The 17,911-nt window shown below is 60.0% G+C and overlaps 1 long non-coding RNA gene across 1 annotated transcript; it reads right to left on the reverse strand.

The window, feature by feature from the left end:
* Positions 1-12,597: 12,597 nt before the first annotated feature.
* LOC140627057 (uncharacterized) lies at positions 12,598-15,056 on the reverse strand. The gene is made up of 3 exons (XR_012026014.1): positions 14,937-15,056; positions 13,060-13,307; positions 12,598-12,816 (listed from the first exon to the last, which is right to left on the reverse strand). It is a non-coding gene; the product is annotated as an uncharacterized lncRNA (long non-coding RNA).
* Between the last annotated feature and the right edge of the window lie 2,855 nt (positions 15,057-17,911).

Below are 17,911 nucleotides of genomic sequence, written 5' to 3' on the forward strand. Positions count from 1 at the left end.
GGACATCACTCAGGGTGGGGGACAGATGATCTTGGCGTTTTCAGAACTGTGCTACCTTCCAAGATAAATGATGTTGAAATCACACAAATTCTGGCTGTCTCTGGATCTTTCCATAGCCATGTCCCATCTTGATTCATTAGCATGAGCTTTTCAAAGCCACAGAGTGTTCAAGGGTTTATTAGCAAATTTCCTGACTCCTTCATGCAGCATTGTAAAGGAAGTTCACTTCTATTATACCTCTTCAACCAAAGAGGAAATACTAATTTGAACTTTTAAAGTTTCTTCCCCACTTCCTCTATTGAAGTAGCAACACCACCTACATCAGAAGGGTCACTCACCCATCCCTGGGCTTGCGGCTTAGATCCTCTCCACTCCACCCTGACTCTGCATCTGCCTTTAGCTGGACCTATGTCCTTCCCCTGTGCCAGGCCAGGTTCCATGCTGCTCTACAGGATTGTGTTGTTCTTTGGTAAGTCACCAAGCATGAGCTTTCCCTCCTTGGCACCAAAGGCTAAGTTATTTGGGTCTTCTACTTTCACCTTTCTGAGTTCAAGTGGGTTTAATGAGGGTGTGCACATGGGTATGCTTGACAGAGATGGGGTGTAGTGGGGGGGGGCTCCTCTTATGTTTCCCATCCCTTCGTCCTTGGAAGGGGAGGCCTTCAATGTATCAGAGCAAAATTAGGGAGACAGAAAATCACATTCTGAGGCCCAATGACATGTTTACCCTGTCAAATAAGATTAAATTACTTATCAGGCTGTCTCAAAAGGAAAATGAAGTTATAGAAGGAAAGAAGGCTTGGGATGCCTGGGTGGCTCAGTCGATTAAGCCTCGGCCTTCAGCTCAGGTCATGATCTCCGGGTCCTGGGATCAAGCCCTGAATCAGGCTGCTTGCTCAGCAAGGAGTCTGCTGCTCCCTCTCCCTCTGTCTCTCTCTCAGCTTGTGCACATTCTCTCTCTCTCTCAGATAAACAAAATCTTTAAAAAAAAAAAAAAAAAGAGGAAGGAAAGAAGCTTTGGGCAGGGCGTGGGCTGGACAGGATTAGGGAAATGGGAAAAGGTAGTTCTGTGCATTTTGCTCAGCAATAGGTAGGCTTTTACAAAAAAACAAAAGATTTATTTTTATGAAGTTTCAGTGTTTTCCTAGAAGCAGTCAACAATGACCAGGCTTCTCATCTGATCAAGAGGCCTTGCTCTGAGTGTCCAAAGCCCTTTACCCACTGGCCATCCCCCTTCTCCCTACATCATCTCTCTGTTGGGGATGGGCAGGTGCAGAGGCTGCTTCAGGTCTGACTGGTCCTTGGGGATGGTTCGCAGGATCAAATCCATTCTCCCTGAGGTATGTCTCTCTCCTTGACGCACCTCCCCGGAGGCCAGTCACCCTTGCCAGCAGTGGAACGGACTGCTCCTCCAGTGGTAGAGAACTATGAGGTGGGGAGAGGGTCACTAGGCACCTCCCAGACTCAACCCAGTCTCAGCCACTATTGCCTGCTACACTTAAAAGGAACATGTCTGGGCACATATTCCACGTTGCCTTACAATTTCCGAGTTGACTTACTTTTTGCTTTATACTTGGTCCCAGTAGTTTGCTTGTTTGTTTTCGTTGAACCAGAAAAACAAAACCATTTCTAAATACGATCTCTTCCTGGACAGAGTTTTTGAGAATTTGACCCTGCAAGGAAAACCCTTGTCCCACTCGGTGCTCTTCCTTCCCCCACATCAGTGTTGTCCTGTGTGCTTATGAACGGCCCTTTGGACAAGTGGAAAGGTCCAAGGGCAGGGTCAGGATGGCCTAGTGCCTGGATAGACTCCAGAAGAAAGGCTTTCAAGGGCAAATCACTACCTTGTAAAAGGAACAGCCCTTGCTGGGCTTGACTGGATGAAGTCCAAGTGCTTTCCAGTGTGGAACCCATGATCTGGAAGAGAGAGAGAGTCAAAAACTGGCTGACTAGGGGACAAGGTGGTAGAGGACCCAGGCCCAACGGAGTCACACTTGATGCTTGGGGACCTCAGAAAACCAATCTAAGATGCCGGGACCCCATGGCTAGGTGTGGAGAAACAGAGTTACCCTAAGTGCAGAGTTGCTATTTCCTCTTAGATGTGGGCAGAGACAAACAAGAAAACACCGAAGGCCTGCTTTGTAGTGCGTAGGGTATCTCACCTCACCTTTAGAATCATAGGGCGGGTATTTTTTTTAATCCCGATTAAACAATTGGGGATATTGAGGTTCACGATGGTTAACAAACTTGCGTAGAATTGCTCTGCTAATGAGCACAACAGATGCAAACCCAAGTCCACTTGGTGCTACCCGCGTGCTCTCTCCATCCCGCCGCGATACCTCTAGCACAGCTGTGGTTGGGTTTTAATCAAGTGAGACTGGAAAACAAAATTCAGTCCAAGTGCCTGGTGGGGCACGTTCACACAGTAAGCGGTGCCTGTTACTATTATGACTATCAGGGATTCAAGAGGCCAGGGGCCCTGACGCCGAATGTGCTGGTACCTGGCTGTACACTAAAGGTGTATTTGAAGTTTAGGAGAAGAACCTTACATTTCTTCTGAGCTGAGCATTCGCCAAGTTCAGTCCCAGGGCTGGAACCCACCCTCCGTAGACACGCACGCGGGCCATGACAAGTATCTCAGAGCTTCCAGAACACGGCCACCCCCTGGCACCATGGAAGCACGGCATGTTCCAGTGTGCTCGCGCTCACTGCCGAGAGGGTCCCTCATGCTCTGCTGAAACCTGCTTCCCTGATCTCCCTCATTTCCATGAATTAGTCCCACTTCTGCCTAAAGTTTCTCCCTCTCTCTTAAGCTTCGCCCATCAGCTATTTGAAGACCCCTGTGTCCCTACTCTGCTGGGTCTTTCTCAGACAAGTATCTCCCAGTGCCTATGAGCGGGAAATGGTGTCGGGGCCCCATCCATCATGCTGGTTGGCCTGCTTGGTCCCCATACACTTTGTCCATGGGCCAGGAGCTGGGCCTTCCCCTCCCTCCCACCACGGCCTCACTAGTGCCAAGGTCGGCAGGGCTGCAGCCTCCGCTGTCTATTGTACAACGTATCCAATGGCTGTGTCATCGCCTCATCTTCAGCCTGTAGCAGACTGGGGTCCACGGTGCCCTTTGCAGGAAGTGCCACAAGGCACCCACGGCCCCCCTGCACACCCTACTGCCAACTATCTTCATGACAGACGCTGGCTCTGCAGGCACAGCTCCCTGGTCTCACCGCACTGGACAACAGGTCCCTGGGGCCCGGGGACACCAGCTCATCTGAGGTGTCCCTCTGGCCTCTGGATGCCTTCTCTGCTGTTGTAGGCTTCTATGCCCTCACCCTGTTCACTCACCACTTTGAAGTTGCAGAGGCATTTTTCCGGTAAAGAGGGGAAAGGAAGGGGGCATCACTCTACTGAGAGATTTTAGTCACTCTGAGGTCAGGCCTTCCTTCTGCTTTCAGTTAAAACAGTAACCACGTTTCTAGGAGGCGGGTCACTAGCCACACGGCACTGCAAGGAAGAAATGACTGTGGTGGTTCCTGTCCTATAGACAGAACCAGGAATTGAAGGCTGTTGGAATCCACACAGTTCATCCAAGTTCCCACCGAAAGAGAGGGATTCAGGAGTTAGGTTCAGGTCCTGTGATTCCAGACCCTGCGTGCTTCCCACCACACCAAGCGCAGAGGAAAGATGTGTTTAGATGGGGCCGGAGGCAGATGGAGGGATGGCTAGAGAGGCGCGGGATTCCTCGCACACTGAGAGCCTGTGGCTGAGCTAGCCCCGAGCTGAGCGCAGAACTGAAACTGAACTCTGTCTGGGTCCCAGGCCACGCGGGCAACACGGGTGACGGCGTGTGAATCAATGTGCCAAACAGCTGCATCTCAGGGCCCTGGTGAGAGCGTCCTCACCCACGCCTCCCAAGGCCATTCCCACATTTCTCAATGTCTGCCCATCACCCGGGACCTGTCGGTGTGAAGGACACAGTAGGGCCCGAGGACAGCCAGTCTGACTCTTCTCAGCCCTATGCTGTTCTTTGCTTCACCCCTTGACCTAAAGCCTAGAACATGGTCCACCACCTCATGTCCAGCTGTGCCCCTCCATCCCTCGGGCTGGTCATGCCTGTCTAACCTACCTCATCTATCATTTTGTGGCTTGGCCTCTCTTCCCGGGCCATTTTTGTTCTGCAAACATTCATGCATTTAAAAGCATTAGGGGTTGGGACGCCTGGGTGGCTCAGTGTTTAAGCATCTGCCTTAGGCTTAGGGCGTGATCCCGGAGTCCCTGGATCCAGTGTGGGGATGGAGTCCCGCATCGGGCTCCCCGCGGGAAGGCTGCTTCTCCCTCTGCCTGTGCCTCTGCCTTTTTCTGTGTCTCTCAAAATAAATAAATAAATAAAATCTTTAAAAATAAATAAAAGCATTAGGGGCACCTGGCTGGCTTAGTGGGGTGAGCATATGACTCTTGATCTCACGGTCATGAGTTCAGGCCCCACCCTGGGCATGGAGCCTACATAAAATGTTTATTTTTAATTAAAATAAAAATAAAAATTTTGCTCTGATGGGGCCAACTTGGCTTAGTTGGTAGAGCATGCAACTCTTGATCTCAGGCTCATGAATTCAAACCCCATGTTAGGTGTAGAGCTTACTAAAAAAAAAAAAAAAAAAAAAGCAATAAAGCAAAAGCATGATTAGTTCAATTACATAAAAAGATTTGGGGGCGCCTGGCTGGCTCAGTCTGTAGAGCTGTGATTCTTGAGCTCCAGGCTGTGAGTTCGAGCCCATGATAGGTGTAGAGATTACTTAAAAATAAAATCTTAAAAAATAATAGTAAAATGATAGATTGATAGATGATAGATAGGTGATAGATAGAAGCATTAGGGGTGCGTATAGGGGCGATCTGAGCTGCCGGTCAAGGTCCCTCAGTCTTCGTGACCCCGCACCTCTTCATCTGTCACTTCCAGGCTGTGCTCTCCAGAGCTCTGCAGACAGGTGGGGCCACAGGAGTGCGCGGCCTGCCTTTGCTCTCTGAGTTCTTCCGCAGGTGCAGATAGGCACTGGGACCCACCGGTGCACGGGTCCACTCTTCCGTGTCCTGCTTGGGGTGCCCTGCCCCACGTGGCTGGGCACAAAGCCGGCAAGTGTTCATCCAACAGATGCGCGTTGAACACAGACTATTCCCGGCACGGGTCCTCGGCATGGGTGGGGTGGTACAAGGTATAGGTGAGCCCCGCCCTCGTGGACCTTGCGTCCTAGACACACGGAGGCAGGCGGTAATGAGGAGGCAATTTAAAGAATAAGATAACTTCAAATAGAGACAAGGGCTCGGATGTTAATGCAGTGGGGTGCTGTGACAGTGACTGAGGTGAATTATTTCAATTGGGGGTCCCAGAAAGACCTACGGGGGTGACATTTGAACTGAGGTAGGGCAGAGGATTCCAGGCAGTGGGTCCAAAATAAAAGCAGAGTGGCCGGGTGGCCGGGTGGCCGGGGAGCAGGGGGGCTGGGGGGGCTGAATGGTTTGGGGAGCTGGGGGCTGTGGGGTAGGGGGGATGGGGGGATGGGTGATTAGGTGGTTGGGGCGCTGGGAGTCTGAGTGGCTGGGGGGCTGGGGGCTGTAGGGCTGTGGGGCTGGGGGCTGGATGGTTGGGTGGCTGAGTGGCTCGGGGTGCTGGGGGGCTGGGGGGCTGGGTGGTCGAGGGGCCAAGTGGCTGAGTGGCCAGCTGAGTGGGTACCCAGGGGGCTGGGTAATTGGCTGATTGGCTTATTGGCTTACTGAATGGATTTGAGCGCCCATCCCTGAGGTGACAGGCCTTCTGGTGAGAAAGTTCTTTCTGCTACTTACCCTAGTTGTGTCACTCTATTCTCTTACGGTTCCCTGTGCTGGGAAAACTGGTGAGTCTTACGTATCTGTCCCTTCCAACTCCAAGTATGTCTCTGGGCCAAAGCTTAATGGATGGGTCATGGGTCCCCTGGAAACATCTTCAGAGCAGCAGACTGAGCCCATTCCTCGGGAATCCTGGCCAGGGCCCAGGCAGAAATGAGACCTGGGACCCCACTGGTCTCAGGCCGAGGGTAACTCCGGGGCCCAGCAAATGGCTCTGGGCCTCATCTCATCCCCCGTAAGTGGCACTGGCCTCCGTCTCCTCCTCTCAGCAGTGCTCCGAAGCTCCTCCGGTCTCCACTCCCCGAGGGCCTGGACTCCCTTCCATCCCTCGAATGTTCAGAGGAGGCAGCTTTGTCCCTCGGCAACCTTTGCCTTCCCGCCCACCCTGACCCTCATAGGGCTCTCTGTCAAGTGGGAAAAACCCTGACCCATGAACAGGGCTGACCAACCAGGACATGTTCTGCAGCACCGGGGGGGAGGGGGAGCTGGAAGAAGTCAAACCCAGCACAAGCAGGGGAGGGGAGGGAAGGGCAGGGGTAGAGAGAAGAGGCAGGGAGAAGTTGGGGAGGCGGGGAGCAAAGCAGAGGCCTGGCTCTGGCCCGACAGGAAGGCCTGGGGGACAGGGAGGCCCAAGGCTGAGAGACAGAGGGAGACAACGGGCCGGTGGGACGCGAGGCTCCGGGCGACCCCGTTCCTGTGTCTCCCAGTCTGGCTGCACCTCCGAGCCTGGCCAGACCCTGTGTTCGAGGGAGACGCCCTGACTCTGCAGTGCCAGGGGTGGAGGAACACAGACGTGTTCCAGGTGGGAGTTCTACAGAGACAGAAAGGCGCTCGGAGCCCCCAGGGACTCGTGGGTCCTGCCCATGGGCACGGCAGCCCTGGAGAGCAGCAGCCAGTACAGCTGCAGTGGGAGGATGGCCCACATCCCACACCTAGGCACGCAGAGGTCGGAGATGACCACGGTTCAAGTCCAAGGTGAGTCGCCAGCGGGGGGGCCGGGGTGGGGCCGGGGTGCTGCGCAGGGATCCAGTCTCTAGAGGTCAGCGGTCTGTGGGCAGTGCCGTCGCCCTGGCCGCCCCCCGGGCCCAACCACAGGGCCCCAGGTGTCCCCACGCTGGCGCAGGGGAGGGAGGGGAAGTGCCCTGAACCAGCCCTGCCCCTCGGTCCCAGAGACCTTGGGCCAGACCCCTCCCTTCTGGGGACCAGGCGACCCCTAGGCCCTCCGCTCTGGCCCGAGGCTCCAGGGACGCCAGTGCTGTGGCTCCCGGCTGAGAGCCGTGGCCTGAGGGACAGGGATGGTGTTCCCCACTGGGCACAGGGCTGGGGCCTGGGGGCGCCCTGGTTAGCGCCTGGCCTCTGGGTGCCTGCGGGTCAGGGGTCCCCTGTGAGCCCAGGCCTCTCCTCCCCAGAGCTGTTCCGGCCTCCAGAGCTGCATGCTGTCCCCTCTCCCGAGCCCCATGAGGGGGCCCCACTGACCCTGAGATGCCAGACAGAGATGTACCCCTGGAAGTCAGCCTCCAGGCTCCTCTTCTCCTTCCTCAAGGACGGCCGCACCTTGCGGGACAGGGACCCCCGGCAAGAGCTCCACCTCCCAGAAGCCCGGGAGGGAGATTCTGGGCTTTACTGGTGCCAGGCCACCCCCGAGGGCAGCAGCGTCCAGAAACAGAGCCCCCGGCTGGAGGTCAGGGTGCTGGGTGAGTGGGGAAGGAGGGGGACACTGCCCGGGATCTGCCTTCAGGTAATGGGACCCCTGAGCCTTGGGGGGGGGATCCCCAGGGCAGGAGGGGGCTCAGGCTCCAGTAGCTGATGCCCAGATCCCTGGGGAGTGTCGCTGACGTCCACCCCGTGTGCCCCCAGCCCCTGTGTCCCAGCCTCTGCTCACCCTGAGCCCCGGGCCCACTGGCCTGGCTGTGGGGGACGTGGTACAGCTCTTCTGTGTGGCCCTCAAGGGCTCCCCTCCCATCCTGTACTCATTTTACCTGGACGGGAAGATGCTGGGGAGCCCCCAGGCTCCGCGTGGTAGGACCGCCTCCTTCTCCTTCACCGTGATGTCAGCGCGGGATGCCGGGAGCTACTCCTGCCAGGCCCAGAACAACGTCTCCAAAGAGACGAGTGAGCCCAAGACGTTCTCCCTGGACGGTAGGTCTTGTCGCCCAGCCTGGCTCTGTGCCCCAGCCAGCGGCAGGGGTCAGGGGTCACCCCTCGGCGTGCCCCCCACCCGCACCCTGCGCTGCAAGACCGAGCGTGGACCCTGCTTGGGGCGTCCGTGCCCTGAACCCGGAGGGAAGGCGGGAGGTCGCTGTGGAGGGCGCGGTGGCGTGGGGCCGTCCTGCTGGCACCCTCTGGAGCCCCCTGCCTCCATCTGCGGGGCTCCTCGAGGCCGCACGCGCCCCGATGCCGGCCCTTCTGACCCCTCTGCGCCCGCCGGGGGACACCTCCGAGTCTCATCCTCGATGCCCATGGTGCCCCGTCTCCCCCCGCAGCTCCCCCGGCTGGCTCCCTGGCTGTGTGCAGGCCTGCTGGCCGCGCTGGCCGTCCCCGCGGCACTTCTGGGCCGCTTCAGACCCTGGAGACAGTCCGGTCAGTAACCGTTCCGACTTCCTTAGTGGCCGAACCGCTTAGCCAGACGCTGCCCGGCGGTCGGAAAGCCAGCGTCTCGAGGGCCCCGCTGCTTCCTCCGCCGAGTGGTGGGTGGCAAGAGGGACTCCTCCCTAACCGTCCCACAAAGGAGCCCTCGGAGGGACCCTTACAGCCTCCAACACACACACACACACACACACACACAGACCAGTGTCTCGCGTACCACGGTCAGCCAGAGACGCGCGAACAAAGGCGCCGACAGAGGAGTCCGTAAACGCCGCAGGCGGAGCACACGAGGGCCCCCGCGTTTGGAGGAGCATCTGTGGCTGTTGGGAGGACCACGAAAGCCCCGGGCCACCCCCACCTTGTCGGGCCAGAGCTCTGCCGAGCGAGGACGAGGGATGGAGAACCCCGGGCGGCTCAGCGGAGGCTCCTCACCAGGAGGGAAGCGGAGCCGCGGCCTCCCCGCACCGGCCTCCCGATCCTGTGGCCCTGGCCCTTGGCTCCAGGATTCCTCAAGCGTCTCCGCTTGGGGTTATTGTGAGAGTCGCAGCCGAGGAGACGCATCGACCTGACACCTCGAGCGTGGGCTGGCACCTGGCGGGGGCTGGCACCTTCTCCCTCGGGTCCACGCGGATTCCGGACCCACCGGGTGGAGACGGGGAGGCAGGAACGGAGGCCCTCACGGCCAGGCTGGCTCCGCACTGCCTCCCACTCTAGCCTGTCTCCGCCTCGGGCCGCATCTAAGGGAAGGCCATTGCTGGCCCGGCTCGTTGCTAGACTTTCAGCCCCGACGGGGACCCAGACCCGCCCACCTCCTGTCATTCCTGCTTTCCACTTGCCAAGGGACGAAGCCTTGCATTTCCTTATTCACGTCGGCGGCCCCTTCTGTCGAGGAATCCGCGTGAGATTTTCGGGAGCCAGGCCTGACCACTCTGGGAGGAGGACCACCCGGTGCTCCTCCCCAAGCTCCCACCAGGACACCTGCAGGGGCCTCTCCCCGGTCCTGACCCCCCAGCCCCCCGCCCCACAAGCTCCCCCGTTAGGGCCTAGACCAGCCTCCGAGCAGGTCTTTGTCCCACAAACGTGCCCTCTAGTCTTGAGTCGAGGCTCCACGCAGGCTGTCTTGCTTTAAGCTACGGCTGTGCAGGAGGAGGACGGGAGGACGTTGGAGGCGGCCGGAGCTAGCTGGGGCATCTGCACCCAACTGCCACCGTCCTGCCTTCCCCCCGGCCCCGCCGTGGACGCCTGGGAGCCCCCGGGGCCTGTGCCCCCGGCCCCTCAGCTCTGGGTCCGGGCACTAAAGGCAAAGCAACAGGCCCGGCCGTCTCCCCGCCAGCCCCCGACAGGGATGGGAGAGCGGGCGCTGCTGCAGGCCCCTCGGGAGGAAGAAGCGCCTCGTGGGAAACGAGAGAACACGTTCCCTTGCAGACGCTGCTGCGGCCCCACGTGGCCCCACTGCCAGCCTGGGGGCGCCTGGGCCCCACTGTGTGACGGAACCTGTCTCCTGGGAAAACAGGGCTCCCGGTGGTGGCCCCGGTCCTCTCATCTCAGAGTCCCAGGCGTGCAGAACCTTCAGAATGTCACGCGGGAAACCACCGTTGGGCCCGATTCCAAAGCTTCACCAGAAAACCAGCAGGTCGACGGCTTCGTAGCTCATACCCACCTGCTGACCGCCTCCGGGGAGCACGTCGCTCCCTCAGCACACCAACCTGCCACCTCCAAGGGCACTGGGCAGGCCGTACCTCTGAAGGCGATTGGCAGGACGTGCTGGCCGACGACAGCGAGCCCGGCACCACACAGTGACGCAAGGTGGCACCTGCCCAGGTGTGCGCGCTGTCCTCTGCCTGCTGAACAAGGTCCATTTCGCCACGTGTTGTCACACCGTGTGCGAAACAGAGGAACCCCCGGAGCCCATCAGAGGACGGAGACCCAGAAACAGCCCTGGTGAACGAGCACCAGGGAGGGGTGCAATGACAGGGAGCCCTCTGGGTCTTACAGGAAACACCACTCCCACGACCCGGCCAGCTAAGGAACGTTCCTCGGGCACCAAGTGTTCTAAAACACACGTGTGAACCCGTCCCTATCCTAGGAGCTGATTTTGAGAGCCTTGGAAGTACCTGCTCCCCTGAGGCAACATGCTAGTGGAGAAAAAGCCTATAAACCCCGGTTAAGACTCTGCCCCTAACCCTTACCTATGTGCCTGCCCTTGGAGAGGTCCCCTCGCCCAGCCTCTGTCGCCTCACCTACGAGTGATACTAGGACGTCCCAGTATCAACCTCTGCAGGACGGTCATGGAGAATACCAGACGCCAGAGGGTCAGGAGGAGAGGCTTTCTTGCCCCCCGGCTGCGTGCCGCTCGCTGGGCCAGGCGCCGAGTGGGGAGCAGCCCCCGCGCTGCAGTTCCCGGGCCCAGGGTCTGGCACGCAGCGTGTGGCCAAAGCCAGTAGCTTTCCCCCTTCCGGAAAGCAGCCCGCCTGGCGAGCCTGGGCCCTCTCCCTGCATGGGCGGCCCCGTCCCTTCTGACCCTGCTTCCTCCCGGGCTGTGGCTCCCATGGGGCCACATAGGGTATTTCTCAAAGGAAACGTGTCATGAAAATTCACCGCGTCCAGACCTGCGGCTTGGCCCTCGTGAACAGACGAGCCTGAGACGCGGGCAGCCTCCACTGCCTTTCCTTGTCGCGGGCTCCCTCTCTCTGACGGAGCTCAGAGTCGTGCCTTTGTGTCTCCCAGGGCCGCCTCCGACCCAGGATCCGCCCCCAGCCCCAGCCAGAGAGCAGCACGCGGTGTATGGCAACGGTGAGGACCTGCAGCAGGGACACGCACGGTGGGTCCCGGAAGGCCGAGGAGGGCCTCTGGAGGGGACAAGGACAAGGAAGCCCTGCGAGCCCCAAGCCTCAGGAGTCAGTCACTGGGGAAGGAAGTAGACGGCTTCTGGGGAGAGCGTGTGGAGCCAGTGCATGGGGCTGGGGGAGGGAGGGACAGGGAAGTGGCGGGGATGCCGGGCCTCCAGGCCGAGGGCAGGGGATCGTTAGGCCAGCGGCCAGCCCCGGTCCACCAAGTAATTCTGTAAAGAACATTACATATGAGTCGTGTAAGGCTGCTTTTGCACCACGGAGCTGAGTGATGGCAGCAAACACCTTACGGCCAGCCGGGCCTAAAACATTGACTTTTTAACAGAAAATGTTTGCCAACCTCCAGTTAAACAGTGTCAGGGCTGGTGAAGCCTCTAGAACCTGCTGTGGGGGCAGGCAGCTTTTGCCAAGACGGATATCCCACGTTACTAACGGCCTCCCACTCTCAGTTCCCACCTGGCTCCCCCCACAGGTGTTCTCGGGACACTGAGGCCTCGAGGTGGGACAGCAGGTGGGTCCTATTCAAGCCTCATTCCTTCTTTCAGTCACTTGGCAGGATGAGGATGAAGAAGCTGATACGTATCCTTCAGACCTCGCAGTCCTAAGGGAGCCTGAGGGTGAGTAATCTCGGACCAAACTCGATGCCCCCGCTAATGTAAAGGGGAAGTTTGGGGCCTGGGCTGAGGTATCACCACCACTACCACCAACATTGCCATTTTACAGCGACAATTATCATTATCACGTCTACCACCACCATCACCACCACCTCCACCACCAACACCTCCACCTCCCCCATCACCACCACCAATACCATTACCACCATCACCCCTTTCACCTCCACCACCACCATAGCCACCATTGCCACCATCACCATCACCAACAACTACACCCCCATCACCACCACCACCAATACCACCATCACTACCATCACCACCACCAATACCATTACCACCACCAACAACACTATCACCCCACCATCACCACCATCACCCCTTCCCCTCCACGACCACCACCAATACCATCACCACCAACACCACCTCCTCCACCCCCATCACCACCAATACCATTACCACTACCATCAACACTACCTCCACCACCCCACCATCACCACCATCACCCCCTTCACCTCCACCACCACCATAGCCACCATTGCCACCATCACCAACAACACCCCCATCACCACCACTACCATCACCACCAACACCCCTACCACAAACATCACTACGTCCACCATAATGACTATCTTTTATTTTTAAAGATTTTATTAATTTATTCATGAGAGACACACAGAGAGAGAGGCAGAGACAGGCAGAGGGAGAAGCAGCCTCCCGGTAGGAGCTCGATCGGAACTCGATCCCAGGACCCCGGGGTCACACCCTGGGCCAAAGGCAGGCGCTCAACCGCTGAGCCCCCCAGGGATCCCACATCATGACCGTCTTCAACATCATCTCCACACACCACCACTGCTCCCACTGGAACCAGGGAGATTTTTTGCCTTTTTCTGAGCCCTGCGGAGGAACAAAGAAGGGAGAAGAAGGAATGATGCAGCTGGTCTTCACCCCAGAGTAGAAGACTCAGCAGGACATTCCCGGGTCTGAGAGGAGCCAGGAAGACCGTGCACTTCAGCCGCAGATCCCAGACTCAGGATGGGGGGAGTCGAGTTGGAGAGGACGGCAAGGGGGCGTCCTAGGAAGAGTAGGGGCTTCGGAGTCAGTCAGACCTGAGTTCAAATCCTGACTCCGTGTACTCACTGTGCGACGGGGCAAGGTGCTTGAGCTTCTGCGCCTGGTCCATTCAGTGGAGGTGCTGCCTACTTTGCAAGGCCGTTGGAAACCCCTGGGCCCGGAACACGGGTTCTAGACGCCTTGAGCACCATCTCGTGTGTAACAGGCACCCCAGAATGGGAGGCTTTTTGTTTTCGTTTTGCTGAGATTTCCACTACTGGTCTGTAAAATGGGTTTGCATCGGCCCCGGCTTTCTGCTCCCTCCACGAAGGGCACTGGAGGAAGAGACAGACGGGGGCACTCGTGGACTCCGGGGCCGGCGGGCAGATGGGGGCACACGTGGGCACCGCTCCCTCCAGACCGGAGTTATAGGGAGACTCGCACACAAGGAAGGAAGGAAGAAGCCAACCCTATGCGCTTTTTCATGGACAAAATAAGGAAATATGGTTGTTTTAGTCCTCGCAGGACGGGGGAGCCTGGGGGGCTCAGTGGTTGTGCGTCTGCCTTCGGCCCAGGGCGTGACCCCGGGGTCCTGGGATCGAGTCCACGTGGGGCTCCCCTCGGGGAGCCTGCTTCTCCCTCTGCCTGCTGCTCCCCCTGCTGTGCGCTCTCGCTCTCCCGCTCGCTCTCTCTCCCCCTCTCTCCCTCTCTCTTTCTTAAATAAATAAAATCTTTAAAAGCTCGTAAGAATAATCCTGGCAGGGCAACACGGTGCGGGCGAAAAGGCGTGATCCGGGGTGGGGCAGGGCGGGCTGCTCGCAGCTCCTTCCCCCCGGCTGGGGAGGCCGGGGTCCCAGGGCCGAGGCTGGCCTGCCGTCACGCAGCTGGGCCGTGGTGGAGCAGCGCAGACCTCGGCCTCCTGGGTCCTGGGCCCACCTGTGTTCGGATGGTGGTGAGGGGTCCTGAGGAGCAAAAAGGGGGAACAGCGTTCCCTGGGCTGGTCCGTGCAGTGAGGGGTGGGCAGCCAGCCTGGGGGGCAGCAGGGGCATGGGGAGCCACACACCCTAACCCGAGGGCTTCTCTCTGCCCCGCAGCCCGGCCTGCCGAGCCAGCCTCGAGGACCTGGGTGAGTTGGAGCCCGGCTCGCCCCTCACCGTCCGTGTTACATCCGCCTCCTCTTCCTGACCTGACTGTCCCACAGGGCATGTCTGTCATCTACACCGAGGTGAGATGCTCCCGGCTTGCTGACGTTCCAGCCACAAGGCCCAAGACAAGAAGCAGGACCCACGAAGCACCTCCCACCCTGGGAACTTCGAGGAAGCCCTGTACTACTGATGGCACCGCCCCAGCACCACCCACCGCGGCCTCCAGCGCTCCCCAGGGGGCCAGCGGGGACCCCAACCCCTCTGCAAGTCCCTGACCCCTGAGCCCAGCAGCGAGGGAGCCCGGCGTCCTGGTGGGGTCCCCAGGAGGCTCAAGGAACCCCTCGGTGAACCCCGGGAGCAAGAACAGGAACACCAGGCAGGGCTTCAAGCAGGGGACAGGCCACGGAGGCCACCGATGTCTTCCTGCGGGAGTGGAGGGGGGGAGGGCCTTCCCTCTACGCACCTGTCGGTGGCCCTCAGGTCTGGGCAAGGGCCTGGCCTCACCCCGACGGAGAGAGCGTTAGTCTGTGCACCCCGCGGGGCCGGCCCGGCCGCTCCGGGAAAGCATTTCCTACTGGCAAGCTGTCGCTGAGGCCCGAGTGGCCAGGGGGCGCAGGACCCGGGGAGTCCAGGAGTTGGGGGAAACGACCCAGCCCGGTGGCATCTCGGGATTCTCAACCAGAGCCAGAGCCCCCCGGGGACCCCGAACCCTGCCTTCCACGCGTCCCACTTCTGTTCAGACCCCCTTCCGGGCTCCCAGGTTCATGGGACTGAGGTTGCCCCAAACCCCCAAACTGCAGTCACCCCTCAAGTGCTCACATCTGAGCCGTAGACTCTATCCCTTGAGAGGAGTGGATGGGTCTGTTTCCTGCTACGCCCCGGTCCCGGTCGCCGTGGGGCCTGATGGCTGGTTTGCTTTGGCTCGTGGGGTCCACAGTCCTTGACGCGAGAGGTGGGGGCTAGTGACCAGGGGATGAGCCCTGGACGCCCTCCGGCCCCAGTCCCGCCCCCAGCCCCCTCTCCGGGGAAGAAGCCACCCCACCCACCCCCGGCCTCCCCGTTGAACGGACTGTTCATCCTTGAGCTTCCTGAGGGACGCCCCCACCGCCGAGTCCCAGTCTCCACTTACATAGGACGGCGGCGGTCCGTGCGCACATCAAAGTCTGCAAGGCCCGGTCTGCCTCCGAAAGGCACTTCGTGGAACAGAGTCCCCAAAAGCCTGGACTTTGGGATAAGATGTCACCGGATAAGACAGAGGAGCGGCTGGGACTGGGACGCGAGCCTTCTCCTCCTTCGCAGCCCCCACCGGCCTTGCCCTGGCCCAGCCTCTCCGGCCCGCTTGCTCCCGCGCCTCCTCGCTGGGCCCTCCCTGCGGCCGCTCTGACCTCCGACCTCCGCCAGGCTGGGAGCCAGCGCCGGGCCTTCTAGAAGCGAGTCCTCCCGGTCCATCAGGAGACGCCCTCCCCTACCCCAGGCTGTGAGGAGTCAAGGCACCGTCCGGACAGGAGAGGCGGCCCCCCAGCCGTCCCGGGGCCCCTCCCTGAGCTCGGGCACCTGCCGGGAGTGACCCCCGGATGCCGGCTACGGGCGGGAGCAGAACCGACCACCAGCCAGCGCGCCCAGCTCTCCAGCCAGCTCGCAGAGCAATTTGCTGGTTTGATCATTAAAAAAAAAAAAAAAAAAAACAGGGCTTATGTTTTGTGTGTCTCCTTTTATTTGTCTTTTAAGTAGATTGCTCTTCCCTGAAGTCTGCAAAAGCACAGGCGCACGATGGATTCAAAAGGCAGCTCGGCTCCTCGGACACGACACGGTGGGTGAGAAGCCCGACCCCACAGGATGCTCGCTCACACGCTCGCTCCCCTGCAGCACCCGCCTGCGCTGCGCTCCTTCCCCGGGACCCCTCCCCACCCCACTTCTGTGGGCACAGCTGAACATATCCTCTCCCCTTCCTGCAGAAAAGAATGAACTGGGATTTTTTTTTTTTTAATGAAGGATTACTAAGAAAGTTGAAGGAAAAGAAAATCCCCAAAAGAACACAGAGAAAGCAGAGGTGTCCAAGGAGACGCCAGCCCCTTGCCAGTGCTCGGGGCAGCGGCTGCGGCTGGTCCCGGAGACCCCGGCGCCCCGGGAATGGGAGCCTCGCGGGCGGCAGGGGATGGACCCGCAGACCAGGGACGGGCCCACGGCGCCCCCCACACCCCCCACACACCCTGCCGGGCTCTGGCTGCAAAACGCTCTTTCTCCCTGAGTCGGAGCTAAGTGCAGGCACCCAGCCATGGGGAGTGGCCTGCTCAGGCTGGGGGCCTGGGACCGGGTCTGTGGGGCCAGGTCACCCCCGGGGTGGGGGCAGGGAGCGCGGGCCTCACAGCTGCCCCCACCAGCACCCCTGGTCTGACCGTCCCCGGCCACCGTCCTTGCTTCCCAGGTGGCTTTAGACACAAACCACGTCAGTGGAGCGTGGCCCTTCCCCGAACCAGGCAGTTTGCAGATCCCCGGATTCCTTCCAGTTCCAAGTGTATGTGAGATTTGGCTGGAAAATGAGGCCTTCAACGTCCTTACCCAAATCAGCAGCTACCACGCAGCGCTGCGTCCTTCATCTTTGCATGGACCGCGATGATGGGAAGGACAGACGGGGAGCACGGGCCGGGAAGATCCAGGCTCCTCGTCCCCTGCGGGCTGTGCTGGGCCGCGAACTCCGGTTCCCGTGTCCCTGCGCCCTGCTGAGGGGAGCTCCTGACATGGGCTGAGGGACAGGTGTGCACCGTGGACGTGGGCTGAGGACAGGTGCGGGCCGTGGATGTGGGCTGAGGACAGGTGTGCACCGTGGACGTGGGCTGAGGACAGGTGTGCACCGTGGACGTGGGCTGAGGGACAGGTGTGCGCTGTGGACACAGGTGCATGATGGATTCAAAATGCAGCTCGGCATTTTGAGGCTGGGCTGAGGGACAGGTGTGCGCCGTGGACGTGGGCTGAGGACAGGTGCAGGCCATGGATGTGGGCTCAGGGACAGGTGTGCACCGTGGACGTGGGCTGAGGACAGGTGCAGGCCATGGACGTGGGCTGAGGACAGGTGTGCACCGTGGATGTGGGCTGAGGACAGGTGCAGGCCCTGGACGTGGGCTGAGAGACAGGTGTGCACCGTGGACGTGGGCTGAGGACAGGTGTGCACCATGGACATGGGCTGAGGGACAGGTGTGCACTGTGGATGTGGGCTGAGGGACAGATGTGCGCCGTGGACGTGGGCTGAGGGACAGGTGTGCATCTTGGACGTGGGCTGAGGGACAGGTGTGCACCGTGGACATGGGCAGAGGGACAGGTGTGCACCATGGACGTGGGCTGAGGGACAGGTGTGCGTCTTGGATGTGGGCTGAGGGACAGGTGTGCACCGTGGACATGGGCTGAGGGACAGGTGTGCACCGTGGACGTGGGCTGAGGGACAGGTGTGCGCTGTGGATGTCAGCAGAGGGACAGGTGTGCATCTTGGACGTGGGCGGAGGGACAGGTGCACACTGGAGCTGCAGCCTGAGCCACCGCCGCCCTGTCTCCGAGCTCCCCCAGACCCCGCTGCCAGAGTCTCCCTCACTCTGGGACCTTGGGGGGGCGGGGGGGTCCTTTTACCGCCCAGCCCGGGGCCTCCGCGCACCCTGCACTGTCACCTGTCCCCGCACGGGACAATTATCCTGCTCAGAACCTGCAAGCAGCCATTCTTCCCTCCGAGGGGTGGGATGTCCCCGACTGTCCGACCCCCTCCTCTCCCTTCCTCGGCTTCCCGGCTTCCCGTCCAGGACAAGGCC

Source organism: Canis lupus, chromosome 38 (assembly GCF_048164855.1).
Source record: "Canis lupus baileyi chromosome 38, mCanLup2.hap1, whole genome shotgun sequence".
NCBI lineage: Eukaryota > Metazoa > Chordata > Mammalia > Carnivora > Canidae > Canis > Canis lupus.